This window comes from Lactuca saligna, chromosome 6 (genome assembly GCF_052625555.1).
Source record: "Lactuca saligna cultivar CGN05327 chromosome 6, ASM5262555v1, whole genome shotgun sequence".
NCBI lineage: Eukaryota > Viridiplantae > Streptophyta > Magnoliopsida > Asterales > Asteraceae > Lactuca > Lactuca saligna.
In genome coordinates, this window is record NC_136422.1 from 82,330,180 (window position 1) to 82,346,370 (window position 16,191).

The following is a 16,191-nucleotide window of genomic DNA, read 5'->3' on the forward strand; positions in this document are numbered from 1 at the left end:
CAATTCTAGCAAACGGTCCACATACATTTTCATTTTCTGTAAGTGGCCCATGATGGATTCACTATCCTTCATTCGGGTTGTTCTCGTGGAAGAGATGATATCATACCTCTCTTGACGAGCACTTTGATGGTAGTGGTCCATTAAGTCCATGTACATCTCAAAAGGGTAAAAGTCATCATAGGACTTCTGGAGTTCCACAATCATTATGGCCAACATGATGCATGCCACTTTGGTAGCATCTCTCTCATGTGCCCTAAAGTCAACGATCTCCTCTGGAGTAGAAGTGGACTCATCAATTTCCTTTAGCTCCTTGTCGAGGACATATTCCTTGTCCTCGTAATGAGTGACCATCCTAATGTTTTGGATCCAATCCATAAAGTTGGAACCATCGAAGATGACTCTCCCACAAAGGTTCATAAGAGAGAAGGAGCTGCTAGGGTTTGAGCCAGAGGCAACATTGTTGGAAGACATCTGAAAACAAGAAACACAAGTTTAGATTATATATAAAGATAGTCCTTAATGAGACACCGAAATGTAATATTAAGGCTAGGAGCCAACACAATATTTTATAACTTAGAAAAGGGATGCCATAATCCAAGCTATATAATATTTGAAGGTAGATGAATGAGGATTCACTAATTTCCACCATGAAAAACGAAATGTATTATTAGGTTTTAATTGGTTTTGAAACTCCTAGATTCTTTTGAGATTCATTAAACTTTTTAATGGCATGTTTCAATCTCGATTGTGCCCTTCAAGTTTTGTAACTGGGATATCGAGGATCACAAAACATGGTGTGAATAACCATGCAAATTACTTGGCACTCTTAATGTTTATCACCAAATCGATGTGTCAGTTAACCAAACGCGCTCCACCGATTTATGATAAGCCTTAAGCCACCCTTTTTCCAACCTTGTTAAATCCAAGTTAGTGTGCCGGTTAACCACACATGCTCTACTAACAACTTAAGCAAGGTGCAAAGTGTAATTTCATGGGTTAGCACCGAATTCACATTTTCCTAAAGTAACTAAGATTGGGGATTTATAAAACATTTAGTCACTTTATAATCATTATACTTTTAATGAGGATTAAAGTCATTATCCTACCCATTCGGCTAACGACCCTCCACCAGTGAAGGAAGCGGTGGGTGAGAGTGGACACCCATTAAGCTGCCATTTTATAGGCAACAACCTTATACCCCCCCCCCCCTTATAGACCGGCTTCGTGAATGAGGCCTACTAACGGTAAAACGACTTGTTCTTATATATATATATATATATATATATATATATATATATATATATATATATATATATATATATATATATATATATATATATATATATTATTAACTTATAATATTATAAAGTATAAGGGTTGAATTTTAACTTTTAAAATTCTAGGGGTTTGTACTAAAGTTTTCTAAAGTGACTTTACATGTTCCAAAACTTGAGGATAAGTTTTGTAGCTATTCAAAACTTTTCAACTTCATAACTTATGAGTTAATGGTTTATTAAAATGAAGACTCTTCATTTTATGTAACTTATGTGTTCTTTAATGGACTTTAAAAGAAAGACTTTTGGTAATCGATAACTTTAGGAAAAATTATGGATTGACTCCAAACATTTAGATCAAGACTTAAAATAACAAACTATTTGCATATAATTCCTATGATCTACCAAACTTATAAGTGTATGAATCATTCATATCAACAATTTCAAGAATCATAAAAACACATATAAAACTTGAAAATTTTAAAAGAACTATTGTAAATCGATTAACATAATCATTGCCACATCAAAAACAGGTTTTATAGTCCAAAACAATTTAGGGTAATGATTCTAGTCCATTTCCAACAGCAACACATGAAAAACTACACTCTTAGCCACCTACTCGTCGAGTGCATGGACCTACTCGACAAGTAGGATGAATATAGGCATGGACTCGTAGAGTCCCCCATGGAATCGGCGAGTTCACTTAGGCGGAATGTAGAAATTTTGAGTTTCTTCAACAATTTGCATCAAGTATCAAGAAAACAAGCCTAGGCTCTGATACTACTGAAGGATTTTGACCATTCTAACACTCCCAAGGTGTACATGTAACCCCTAGAAACCTTGGATCTATGTTTTACTAAGATACATGCAAATTTCATTTTTCCAAGGTTCTTAACCTAACTAGCATGTCATGGGGAACTTGAAACATAAACGCTAGTAAAAGAACATACCTTTCTTGTTGCTTGGATTCCTTAAGAACTTTGTGAGCCTAGCACCCCAAATGTGATGCCTCAAGTGTTTCACGCAACACCATAACTCTTGGAATAACTTTGAGAGAAGTACACGTACACACACACACACACTCAAAATCGGCTAGCCCTCTGGTTCTTCACTTAGTCCGATTTTGGCAGCCCATGGGGCCTTTTATAGTTGTGTCACAAGTAGGGTTACACCATGTAAACCCTAATTGACATGGCTTTTTATTTCCTCCATGAACCATGGGTTTTAACCTCCATGGACTATCCATGGAGCACCCTATGGGTTCAGCCCAATTCAATAAACCATGGATCATTAGCCCACTATATAAGAATGTATGATTTACACAATAAACCCTATATATCTAATTAGTATCTTTTTTATCACAAAATTAATTCCAAGTTAATACTTGATCAATACTAATTAAATAATATTATTAATATATTAGAACTTATCATATGTTAATAATCCTAAGTGTTCTTTTCTCATTTTGTCTATCCAAGTGTCATGATGCCATGCAACCCAAATAGACCATGCCAACTGTGTCAAGTACATACCAGAAATAGTTATGAACTTAGACACCTAATCCAACAGAATGGTCGTTGTTGTTGTAAGAAAACTCATCCAAGGGAAAATAGGTGTCCCAACTTCCTCCAAAGTCCATAACACATGTGTGTAGCATGTCCTCGAGCGTCTGAATCGTCCGCTCACTCTGCCAATCTGTCTGGCGATGGTATGTGGTACTGAAATGCAATCGGCTACCCAACTCCTCATGAAATTTCTTCCAGAACCTGGAAGTAAAACACACGTCTTGATCTGGCACTATCAAGTTCGACACTCCATGCCGTGCTACCACGTCTCTTATATAAATCTCAACCAGTTTCTCTGCAGAAGAGCTCTTAATGATGGCGAGGAAGTGAGCACTCTTTGCCAACAGTTCTATAATCACCCATATTGCGTCAACCTCACACGCGGTCCTCGGTAGCTTGGTAATAAAATCCATCGAAATCTGCTCCCACTTCCACTGGAGAATCTCTAGAGGTTGTAACGGGCCATGTGGTCTTTGGTGCTCCGCCTTAACCCGGCACAAGTCAAGACACTCTCAATTACCCATACCAGATCCCTCTTCATACAGGGTCACCGGTAGTCTCTCTTCAGGTTCAAATACATCTTAGTGGCCCTTGGGTGGATCAATAATCTCGATCTATGCGCCTCCTCCATCAATATACAGCGAGCTCGACCTGTATAGGGCACCCAAAACCACCCTCGGAAAGTCATAAGCCCACGATTGTTCATCTCAAACTCGGACACTTGTCCAATAACCCGCTCCCTCTTGTGGTTCTCCGATCTGATGGCATCCACCTGGGCCTCTCGGATGGTTTATTATATTTGAGTCATCACTGACATCCTCATGCACACATCCCGGATTAGAGCACTCGCTGCTCTACGGCTTAGCGTGTTGGCTACCACATTTGCTTTGCCAGGATGATATAAGATCTCGCAGTCATAATCCTTCATTACATCCAACCACCTCCTCTGCCTCATATTCAGGTTGGGCTGATCCATGAGGTACCTCAGGCTCTTGGGGTCCGTATATATGGTACACCAGACTCAATATAGGTAGTGGTGCCAGATCTTGAGGGCGAACGCCGCTGCCCCCAGCTCCAAGTCGTGGGTAGGATACCTCGTCTCATGAGGCTTCAACTGCCTCAATGGATATGCTATCACATGAACCCTCTGCATCAACACCACACCCATCCCGGATATAGAAGTGTCACGGTAAACCACAAAGTCCTCTACTCCCTCGGGGAAGGCTAATACCGAGGCTTCGCACAATCTCTGGCGAAGGGTCTCAAATGAGGCCTACTGCTCGGGACCCCAAGTAAAAGTAACACCCTTCCGGGACAACCTGGTGAGAGGAATGACAATCTTGGAGAAATCTTTGATAAATCTCCGATAATAGCCGACTAAACCCAGAAAACTCCTGATCTCGGTCGAGGACCTTGGCACCTCCCATCTCATAACTGCCTCGATCTTGGCCGGGTTGACTAATATCCCATTTTGATTAATGAGGTGTCCTGGGAACTGGTCCTCTCGTAACCAGAAATCACACTTGGAGAATTTGGCATAAAGCCTCTCCGTCCACAAAACTCCAACAATCTCTCTAAGATGCTCATTGTGCTGCTCTCTGGATCTCGAATACACCAGGATATCATCAATGAACACGATCACCGATAAATCTAACATAGGCCTATACACCTTGTTCTTGAGGTCCATGAATGTTGTCGGTGCGTTGGTGACCCTGAAAGGCATTACCACAAACTCATAGTGCCCATAACGAGTCCTAAAGGCCGTCTTCTAGATATCCTCCTCGCAGACTCTCATCTGATGATATCCTGACTTCAAATCAAAATTAGAAAACCAAGACGCCCCCTGCAACTGATCAAACAGATCGTCGAACCTCGGTAGTGGATAACGGTTCTTGACTATCAGCTTGTTCAACTCCCGGTAATCAATACACAACCGGTATGAACCAACCTTTTTCTTGACAAAAAAGATCGACGCTCCCCACAGTAAGCTACTCGGTCTGATAAAACCCTTCCCCAGCAGCTCTTGGAGCTGTGAGGATAACTCCTGCATCTCTGGTGGCGCAAGGCGATAAGGTGCCTTGGCAATAGGCGCTGCTCCCAGAACCAAATCGATCCGAAACTCCACCTGCCTCTTGGGAGGCACACTCGGCAACTCCTCGGGGAAAACATCCAGAAACTCGCACACTATGAGAACCTCGGCAATAGAACTCAGCCTCTCTGTGGCAACCCGAGTATCCATCACATATGCCAAAAATCCCATACAACACTATTGTAGACTCTGTCTCGCTCTGGTATCAGAACAAAAACCTGATCCAGATTTAGTAACCTTTTCATACACCGTAAGCACTCCCCCACTAGGGTCACTTATAGTCACTAACTGACGCTCACAGTCGATCACAGCTCCAAACTGACTCAACCAGTCCATCCCCACTATGAAACAGACATCACCCATCGCGATCGGTACCAGGTCAATCGGAAATTCGACACCAAAGATCTCGAGTACACACCCTCGGATCACATCAGTAGCAAAAACCATCGGCTATAGAAACCCTCAGAGGTCGACTCAACGCCTCATGTCGGATACTGATGTGACGACTAAAAGCTAAAGACACAAAGAATTTACTCGCACCCGAGTCAGATAACACCAAAGCACGTACATAATTCACAAGAAAAATACCTACACACAACATATCTCAAAAGAATATAAATAAAGAATATGTACCGGCCAGGACGTCAGGTGTTGCGCGTTCTTCCTCCACTGTCAGCTGAAAGGCTCTTCCACTAACCCTCGGTGTCTCAACCTTCGTTAGCCGACTCTCACTAGCATGTAAAGTAGCAGGGGGCAGATCCTTGTGATGATCCCTAAAGAAGCTGGGGGCACTCGGCCTTCCGATGGTCAATCTGGTTGCAGTTATAGCAAACTGCAAACCCCTTAGGGAAATCATTTGCTATGTGCCCCTCCTTGCCACATTTGTAGTTAAATCCCCGTTAGGCACGATCTCTATTTTCGAAAATGGGGATTTACTTTAGGGTTTTATCTTGTTTCCTTAATTATTGTTTTAATAGCTTTAAAATAGAATAGCTAAAATTATAAAAACCTATAGTTTTATCTTGTTTTCTTAATTATTTTTAATAGCTTTAAAATAGAATAATTAAAATTGAAAAAACCCATACCTTATTTTCGAAAATTAGAAGCTTTGGATTAGGATTAAATTTGAAATATTATATTAATTGTTTAAATTAAATAATTATTTAATCCCTGGATGATTTAATTAATCTAATTAATTGGTTAATTAAAAAATAAAGATAAATAATTGGTTTAATATTAACTAATTAAAATGTTTAATTTAGATAATTATTATTTTAAATGTTTTCTTTTGAAAAGCTCTAAAATAAACCTTATATATATATATATATATATATATATATATATATATATATATATATATATATATATATATATATATATATATATATATATATATATATATATATATATATATATATATGGTTAGGTTCATGTGAGACGATCTAATTTTGTGAGACGGTGAGACGTATTTTTTTTATTTTTTTTATTTTTTTATTTATTTTTTTTAGTTAATTCAAGTTCCGAAAAATAATATTTTAAAAAAGATTTTTTTTAATTTTTCCATTTATTTTGCGTTTTAAAATTATTTTTAGAATATGTACAGTATAATATTCTATTTAGAATATTTCACGTATTTTTCAAAAAAAAAAAGATTTTTTTTTTAATTTTTTTTAGTTAATTCAAGTTCCGAAAATAATATTTAAAAAAAGAATTTTTAGATTTTTCCTTTTATTTTGCATTTTGAAATTATTTTTTAGAATATATCAGTGTAATATTTTATTTAGAATATTTCACGTATTTTTCAAAAAAAAAAAACGGGATTTTTTTATTTTTTTTATTTTTTTTAGTTAATTCAAGTTCCGAAAATAATATTTAAAAAAAGAATTTTTGGATTCTTCCATTTATTTTGCATTTTAAAATTATTTTTAGATTTGGTCTCACGGTCTCACAAAATTAGAATGGTCTCAAATGAACCTGAACCTATATATATATATATATATATATATATATATATATATATATATATATATATATATATATATATATATATATATATATATATAGTATTAAAAGTTTAATATATTATAAGTATAAGACAAGTCAATCTTATTGCTAGTACGACTTATTTACGAAGTCAAACTACAAGGGGGATATAAGGAAGCATCCTATAAAATTACCTTCATTGGGTGTCCACTCTCACCCACCGCTCCCTTGTATAGTGAAGGGTCGTTAGCCAAATGAATTTGGTAGGATCGTTAGCCAAAAAGATTTGATTGGACATAATCTCATTAAAAGTATAATGATGTAAAAGAACTAGTACCTTATTTAAAAGTCTCATTCTAGTTACCTTAGGAAAAATATGAAAAGTATGTTCATCAATGAAAACGCACATAATCCTTTATATGTCGTTAGTGGAGCATGTGTGGTTAATCGGCATACTAATAGGGACTATAAAGAGATATGATGAGCATGTTGAAAATTATCATTGTTGATGGAGCATGTGTGGTTAACCGGCACATCAATGTGATATGATAAATTGCATCGAGGTTATCAAGTGGGTTTGCATGGTTATTCACATCTTGTTTGTGATCCTTGGCATCTGAGTCATAAAAGTGAGAGCATAATCAAAGATTAAACATGCCATTGATAAGATTCAATGAATCTTGAAAGATCTAGGAGTTCCGTAAGATTGGAATAGGCAAAAGCCTTACCTGCCTAAAATAGATTTGAATTTGATTATGACATCCCTCTTCAAAGTTCGAATAAAAAATATGGATCTTAGCCTTAATTTATTTTTTTGGGTTAATAATTAACGATTAAAATCAACTAACTTAATTCTCTTTTCCCAAATTTCAAATGTCTTATGAAGATAGAAATTGTTTTCCTCGTTCTTTTGAAAATGGTTTTTCTTTTTGAAGACAATCTTCCACATCATGATCAAGATGAAAATGTTATGAAGATAGAAATGGTTTTCCTCGTTCTTTTGAAAATGGTTATCCTTCTGAAGATGATCTTTCACATTCTGATCAATGTGAAATGTTTACTCTTCTTCAGGAATCGGTGGAACCGGATATCATGATTCTTCAACTTTTTGTTTATTTTCAACAAACATAGTTTTCAAAAAAAGTAAAATTTTGGAGATTTCTAGAAACATAGTTTTCATTTTATGCATTGTAAGGACAAGTTCCAATTCTTTTTTTATTTTCAACATGTTTATGTGAGGCAAGTGAAGGATTGATCGATGTAGTACATGTTGATATGGACTATTCTAATCTACCATAAAAGAAGATAACTCTATTCGTCTTGATTTACTGATGCTTTAGTAAATACGGTTGTGTTTATGAGATTAAGCATAGTCCTGATGCTTTGAAAAGATTTGAAGATAACAGAATGAATAAGAAGAATCTATTAGGCAAAAAGATAAAAGATTTTCGGATGTGAAAAGAAAGGAGAATGTTTAGTATTTTTTATGATCATCTTAGTAATTTTGTAACAATTTACTCATCCAAGAACATCTTAGTCACTTATATGACAATGAAGAGGAATCAAACATTGTTGGAAATGGTCGATCATAGATGAGACAAACTTTGTTCCTATCATGTTTTAGAGTCATACTGTAGTAACTACAAATCATATCATGAAACTCTTATCAAACCAAGAAGGTTGAAAACACCTTAAAATATGTGGTGTAAAAATGTTTTCATACTGTAGCACATATAAAATTAGATTTGTGACATTTACGTTAATCGAGATACAAAAGATAAATTGAGATCTATTCTTTGCTGTGTTTTCTTGTCGGGAATCCACACAAACTTTTCATTATTTGTTTTAAAATTTCAAGAAAAGTTCCTTAAGATAAAACTTATATGTTAAGAAGTCCGTGGGAGTCGTATTGATCTTGAGAGTTTTAAGAGTCAATCGAAAATAAACCTTTTAGTTATCACTAGCATGCGACCTGAGGTTGATCACATATCATGTTTGATTGACACATTCTTATTATGTGCATTTCTAATTGAGTTGAAAATGCTTATGATTTCTATGTTTTCATTTAACTACAATACCAAAAGTTTGTTGGTTAGTGAAAGTACATTGATCAATATGTGTGAGCTACTATCAACATGAAGCACTAGTAGGCACTTGTGCTATCAGAGAGCATGAAATTTATAAATAGCAAAGTTCAGTGCATAAAGGAAATCTAAATTTGATTGTTTTTTTTAAGACTTGTATTATGATTGTAGGTTGGAAATGATAGATTCACATGGATGAGAACATATGCACAATAAAATCTAGGTGGCAAAGGTTTCAGTCTGATTCATGTGAATGTTTGTGAAAAAAATACTTTCGCTGATAGATTATAAGATCTGATAAAGATCAATATGGATGTTGGTTGTGTTAATTGCATTCTCAAATTCACAATATGATTATGACATCCCTATTCATATTTCGAATTGTAAGGAATGGCAATAAATTGTTTGAACTTTCATTACATATATCTACAAGTTATGAAAGGGTTTAAACACACACACACATATATTCTATCCAATGAAGGTGTATAAGCTTAAGAAGTCTATTTGGTGACTTATCGAAGCATTACGTAACAGAAATCTGTACCTAAGTAAGAAAGTCATGATTATTGATTTCTAGAAGTTCAGTTAACTTCTGAGTACATGTCAAGCTAGTGGCAGCATAACTATTATGCTAGTATTGCATGTTCACAATACTGTTCGTAGGGAACAATATTTCCAATTTGCAAATTGCAAAGTTTGTGAATTGTTTCTCTATAGTAGACCTAAGGGAGATGGCACTCATACTTCTATTCGAATCTAAAGGTTTAGATTTTATAGTTTAATAGAACATAGTCATAGACATATATGAATATCATGTTGAAATGATTGAACATAGGAAATTTAATATATAGAAATATTATAGCAAGAGATTGAAAAAAATATAAGATCCTTATATAAGATATAATGGGTCGAGTCACATATGCTTCAATTATAGAATATATTATATATGCTATAATATTCACCTATTCTAATCTTTCAAATGCTCAGAGCATCGTGAGAAAACGGACTAGAATTTTATGTGATTAAAGTTGTTAAACAAATGTTAAGAACATTCTAAGGTTATACCAAAAGACTGGTTACTTATAGTTAGTTAGAAGTATGATATTAATTTGGACGGACTATAGTGACATTATTTGGGATTGAGATAGTTCTTTATCAGAATTGATGGTCATATTGAAATATGGAAATGTTTCCATAGTATGTGATACTTGAAAAGTCTTAATGTTAGTTGAAAACTTTAATGCAAGAGAAGTACTCAAGGAGTGTACCTTGAATCATTGTCCATTTTGTGTTTTAACAGTGACATTTCAAAAGCCAAGTATGTAATTGGTGAAAATTCATTGTCTATGGAACAAATGTTGTTGCATGTGCCTTAAGTCTCGTGTCTTGTAGCAGTTAATGACCTAATGAGATTTCACTCCAGAAGTCTTTAACCCAACAAGTCATAATCTTATATGTTAAGACTAAATGAGCCCTCCATATCTTGTGTTGAATCTAATAGCAAGGTCTATTCTTCAACTAAGAGATATCGCATGCTCACAAATGAAAATTCTCATAAGGCAACGATCTTATCCCCTCTCTTTGCCTATCTTTTTCTCATGTTCTTGACCACCTACACTGAGGTATGACTGAGGTACTCCAACATTTTAACTACTCATCTCATAAGTATTTTTTTGTAAGAACTTGATGATTCACTATAAAATACCACACAATGATAAAAATTTGAAAATTTGTGTCGATGGTTAGTCTATGTACTGTAGGCTATTAGACACACTAATCAATTCTTGCCCTTATCAGTCTTCTTAAAAAGTCTTATGATTCAGTGTCAAATTCAAGGAACTATTGTGAACTTGAAAACTTTGTTACGATGGGTATATCATGTACCATGATATATTACACACACTATCCACTCTCGCCCTTTTTCTTCTTATATAAGAAGTTAATGATTCAACGTTTAAAACCATATTCTAATGAGACTTCACAATTTTGTGTAAATAATCTACTATTGCAACAACACAATAGTGTGATATACTTATCTTATCTTCTAACTTTATTTGATATTTTCTTTTTGTTTAGGTTACTTCTTGCCTTATAAATCCAAAAAATCCAAAATATGGCAGTACATATTGATGATGTCAAAGGGCAGGGGGGGGGGGGGAACTCTAGTCCTGCTGCATTGTTACTTAATCATTCATTGAAAAGCAGGATTATAAATCTAAAAAGCAACATATATTTGTATTCTACTTCAGATGCAGTTAGTTCAATTATTATTTCATTCTTTATTAAATTGGTTTTGACATCATCGAATAGGGGAGATTATTGGGTCACTCAATTGTATAGATTTGATGGTGCAAAATATATAAACTATAGTTATAGTCAGTTAGTTAATATGAAGATATGCTGATGGAAATTCATGTGTCGAAGACTGAAGTGTAGAATTTGGTGTCTAAGCCCATAACTATAAATGGTCTGCACTTGATTTTGATAGTAGCGTGGTCCTTTTGGGTTGCCTTCACTCATGCAACTTGACAGGATGACTAATGCAAAGAGAGTTGGATTTATTATTTGAAATAATAAATTGGTACTCAAAATGACTTCATTAATATAATACAAGATTAATATATTATTTGGAAATCATATTATTAAATAGTATTTAATCATAAATTAATTTGATATTAATTTTGGGAATAAAGGAACAAATTAATAATGGAGGGGCTTTTTTGCAAATCATTGATTGTTGTGAGACTGAGCGTAGGGACCTCTTGATGGAGTGGACGAAATTTATAGCTTGGGCTTATAAGATTTCATCCAAGGCATTTTATGGAGTTCCATGGGTTGCTTTGGGCTTCTATAAGAAGTAGGGTTTCCTTATTCAATTCCATCTTCAAGATTAAGCAACCTAGTCCTATATAAACCCTCAAAACCCTATGAATTTAGGCTCCAAGCTTAATATACTTACCCTGGCTGAAATTTTATTGACTCTCCTTCATCCTTTCCATTGGTTGTTTGTGACTCCATTAGAGGTGCAACACTTAGGGCATTAAGCTTTCAAGAGTCAAGCATCTTCAAGGATTGTCTTGTTATTACTATATAACAAGTGATGTAATATTCTAACCCTATTTTCTTTGTGAATTTCAAAAAGTGTATGCTAGTCTGAGGGTTATTGCATCGGTGTTCAATTTGCATGTTCAGTTAGTGAAAAACTTAGATCGAAAGCAGTTAGAGTTCCATGATCACATGGGAATGCAGATATCCTCATAACCCAATAGTGGTATTAGAGTCTGTGATGTTTTTCAATTGAACAGATGCATGAGTGAAGTGTCCAAAGAACAAGAAATTGATTTTTGTTGTCTGGAGGCTGAACTCGACGTGTTCAATATATAACTCGATGAGTTGGGTGAACTCGACGAGTTCCTTGCCCAACTCGACAAGATGATTCATCTATTGCCTAATTTTTCGATTTTCAGATCAGATTTGATTAGGATAATTTCCGTGATTCGTTTTTAAAGCATAAAATCGAATTTTCTGAAAGAGAACATGATATGCTTATAAAAATTGAAAGATTTTGTTAAATTTATAGATTATGATAAGATTACCTTCCTAATTTAAATTTAACATAACATTTTGAAAAGTTTTAAAATACACCCTTTTGCTTTTATAATCAAGATTTGAAATTAAATGTTTATTGTCACACCCCAAACCAGAACGGCAGAAACGTTCGGGTGCGGAGGACGTCATGTTTAAGTATCACAACAATTGTATAATTAATCAAAGCAACAACAACCATTATAATAATAATATAAAGTTTACATTGTGTTCAATACATTACGTGATTTACATTAAAACTATAACAAAAGATAAGACGTAAAGCTCCGTCTTTGCAACACCTGAGAGAGTACCTGTCTGCTATCGATCCTGAGAATAAAAGTAGTTTGTAGAAGTGTCTATATTAAAGTTGGTGAGCTTATAAACACTTTGTTTTAGAAAACAGACTCTTTGTTCTTTGTAAAACATGATGTGTTTCTCCAGAAAATCCTATATTTCCTGATGTGATGAATGATAAGTAAAATGACTCTTACTAGTTCTTTCTACGAGTACTTAGTGTATACAAGTTATATACAATCCATATCGAACAGACAATCGATTGTGTGATTCTACTCCACGTCCACAACCAAACAAGGAACAGTAAATGAGGCGGAAATCACACATCCCATTGTTTGTCGGATCCTCATTGTATATAACCCTAATGTATTCACTAGGTACGTACAGAGTTAACTCTAATAGTCCTTTGAGATATGATGAAAGTATTCCTTAAGAAGATCCTATATTTTATTAGTAATATGGTGACCACAATAGTTCTTTCTACGAGCACTTTAGTTTATACTAGCTATATATAATCTAATATCGAACGACAGTTGAATGTATGAATCTGCCTTAAGCCCACAGCCAAACAAGGAACAGGAAGTAAGGCGGAAGTCACACATTCCATTGCCTATCAGATATTATTTATATATAGCCCTGATATATAAGCTAAGGAAATCATAGAAGTAACAATTGAAGGTCCTTTGTGTTATACTAGTTTGTAAATAAGTGTTGAACCTTTTGTAAGATAATGATGTTTATCCTGGAAAATCCTAAATTTTCCATAAAAACAAATTTTAGTTTTAATCATAAGTAAAACTAATTGAAGACTAGGTTGCACTATAAACTAGATATGAAGTTAATACCCTCCTATGATTACTTAGATGTTGTATTTATACCCCGTTAGTATAAACTCGGTACATTGTATTATTTATACCATGTTTAATATAAACCCGATACGTTTTATTTGTACCCCGTTTGATATAAACCCGGTATGATGTATTACTTGTACCCCGTTTAATATAAACCCGATACGTTCTATTTGTACCCCGTTTAATATAGACCCGGTATGATGTATTATTTGTACGACGTTTAATATAAACCCAATATGTTGTATTTGTACCTCGTTTTATATAAACTCGGTATGATGTATTATTTGAACCTCGTTTAATATAAACACGGTATGTTGTATTTGTACCCTGTTTAATGTAAACCCAGTACGGTGTATTTGTACCCCGTTCGTGCATAACCCGGTACGTTATACTTGTACCTCGTTAGTGCAAACCCAGTACGATGTATTTTTAGTATACTTAATATGTAAAGTACACTTATTATAGTTTATAAGTTTATTTCCATGTTTTAAGCTGAACTTTGTAAAATAGCTCATATAATCCATAAACTATATATACCTATTATAGTTTATAATTTTATTTCCATGTTTTAACCTGGACTTTGTAAAATAGTTCATATAATCCATAAACTATACCTATTATAGTTTATAAGCTTATTTCCATGTTATAACATGGACTTTGTAAAATAGTTTATATAATCCATAAACTATACATATTATAGTTTATAAGTTTATTTCCATGTTTTAACCTTGACTTTGTAAAATAGTTCAGATAATCCATAAACTATACCTATTATAGTTTATAAGCTTATTTTCATGTTTTATCCTGAACTTTGTAAAATAGTTCATATAATCCACAAATTATACCTGTAACATCCGGATTTCCAGGTAGCATCATTTAAGTATTTGTTTTTGAGATGAGAAGAGGGACTCGATGAGTTGACGCCTAAATTCGTCGAGTAGGATCGCGACTGATGACTCGGATTAATGAATGGACTCGATGAGTCGGAGAGTCGACTCAACGAGTCCGTGCTATGGATAGAAACCCTAAATGTTTGGGCCTGTGCCCTATTTAAGGGTCCTTATGGCCTTCTTTTTTTCAAATGTGGGCCACTACATCTCTCGCAACCAACTCGAATTGCATGAATTGATTGGTCCGTTTGTGTCAATCTCCTATCCATAGTGTTAAGCATTGTCATCACAGCAACCATCTCTTGAGTTTGTGCACCCCTAATTCCTTTCATGCTTTCATTCCTTGGATTGTGGTATTTACAAGAATGTTTTGCAAAATTTTCAACTAATTCCTTGACTTCACCCAGATTTTTCTTTGTAAGTGGTCCTTGAGAATCAAGGAGTTGTCTTGTCATCACATTGACCCCGTCATAGAATATGGACACTTCTTGTTGAATGTTAAGGTCATGTTGAGGACAATTCCTTAACAACCCTTTGTAACGCTCCCAAGCTTCGTATAGTGACTCCCCCGGGTTTTGCTCAAAATTGGATATTACCTTCTTGAGTTTAGCAATCTTGGATGGTGGACATAATTGGTCTAGAAACTGCTCACGCATTTGAGCCCAAGTAGTTATTGTACCAGGTGGAAGTGCTTTTAACCAATCCTTTGCAGCTCCTTCAAAGGTAACGGGAAGCATCCTTAGCAAGACGGTGTCTCTATTAACATTTGGGACATTGAAGTAATCAACATTGTCGTTCACTTCATCCAAGTGCTTGAACGCATCCTCATGATCTTTTCCATAGAATGGGATATCCTTTTAGCTCGAATGTGGAAGTGGCAGGAATGGCAGGTTGTACTAAGCCTGGACCAACATCATCTCCAATTCTTTTTCTGTAAGCTCCCATAGACATTTCTTCAATATTCGCCATCTCATTCCTTGGCTCGTTCTCGGGTTCACTTGTATGTATTGAAATTCAGGCTCGGTATCGTATTCAGACTCGGTTTGGACGGGTATTTGATCTAAGTGTTCAAGCTTGCTCTTGTTCTTTGAAGCTGAACTTGACTCCCCCGTTTTCTACCCCAACTTCTTTGAGAACACTAATTGGAGCTCTTGTAAAGGTGTCTTCTTTGGTGTTTGATATTCCTTCACGCTCTTTTTTTTTTTTTTGTGAATTGCAGACTCGAGATCTTCAAGTGGTGGCACCAAAGGTGTGTTAGAACCTCTAGTCATGAACTCCTGAAATAAGACAAAAATAAAACATAAAACTGAACTAAAATAAACAAAACTAAGGCTTTCAGTTCTCACATCGTGAATCTTGAAGGTTGACACCGTGAGTCCTGTAATGCAGAAAGAAAATTAAAACAGAAAAGTAACTTCTTGCGGGTTTTACCCTACAAAAAGGATCGATCAATTTAAAGCAAACAAACTAATAATTAACTAAGTCGTTCCCCGGCGACGACGCCAAAAACTTGATGTGCACAAAAGTACCCACTAATTTTATATTTATAACCTAACTAACTTAACTAACTAAA

General features: G+C 34.9%; 1 non-coding gene across 1 annotated transcript; it reads left to right on the forward strand.

Annotated features, from left to right (window-relative positions):
* Positions 1 to 15,119: 15,119 nt before the first annotated feature.
* Positions 15,120 to 15,226, forward strand: LOC145003569 (small nucleolar RNA R71). The gene has a single exon (XR_013662025.1). It is a non-coding gene; the product is annotated as a small nucleolar RNA R71 (small nucleolar RNA).
* The last annotated feature ends 965 nt before the right edge of the window (positions 15,227 to 16,191 follow it).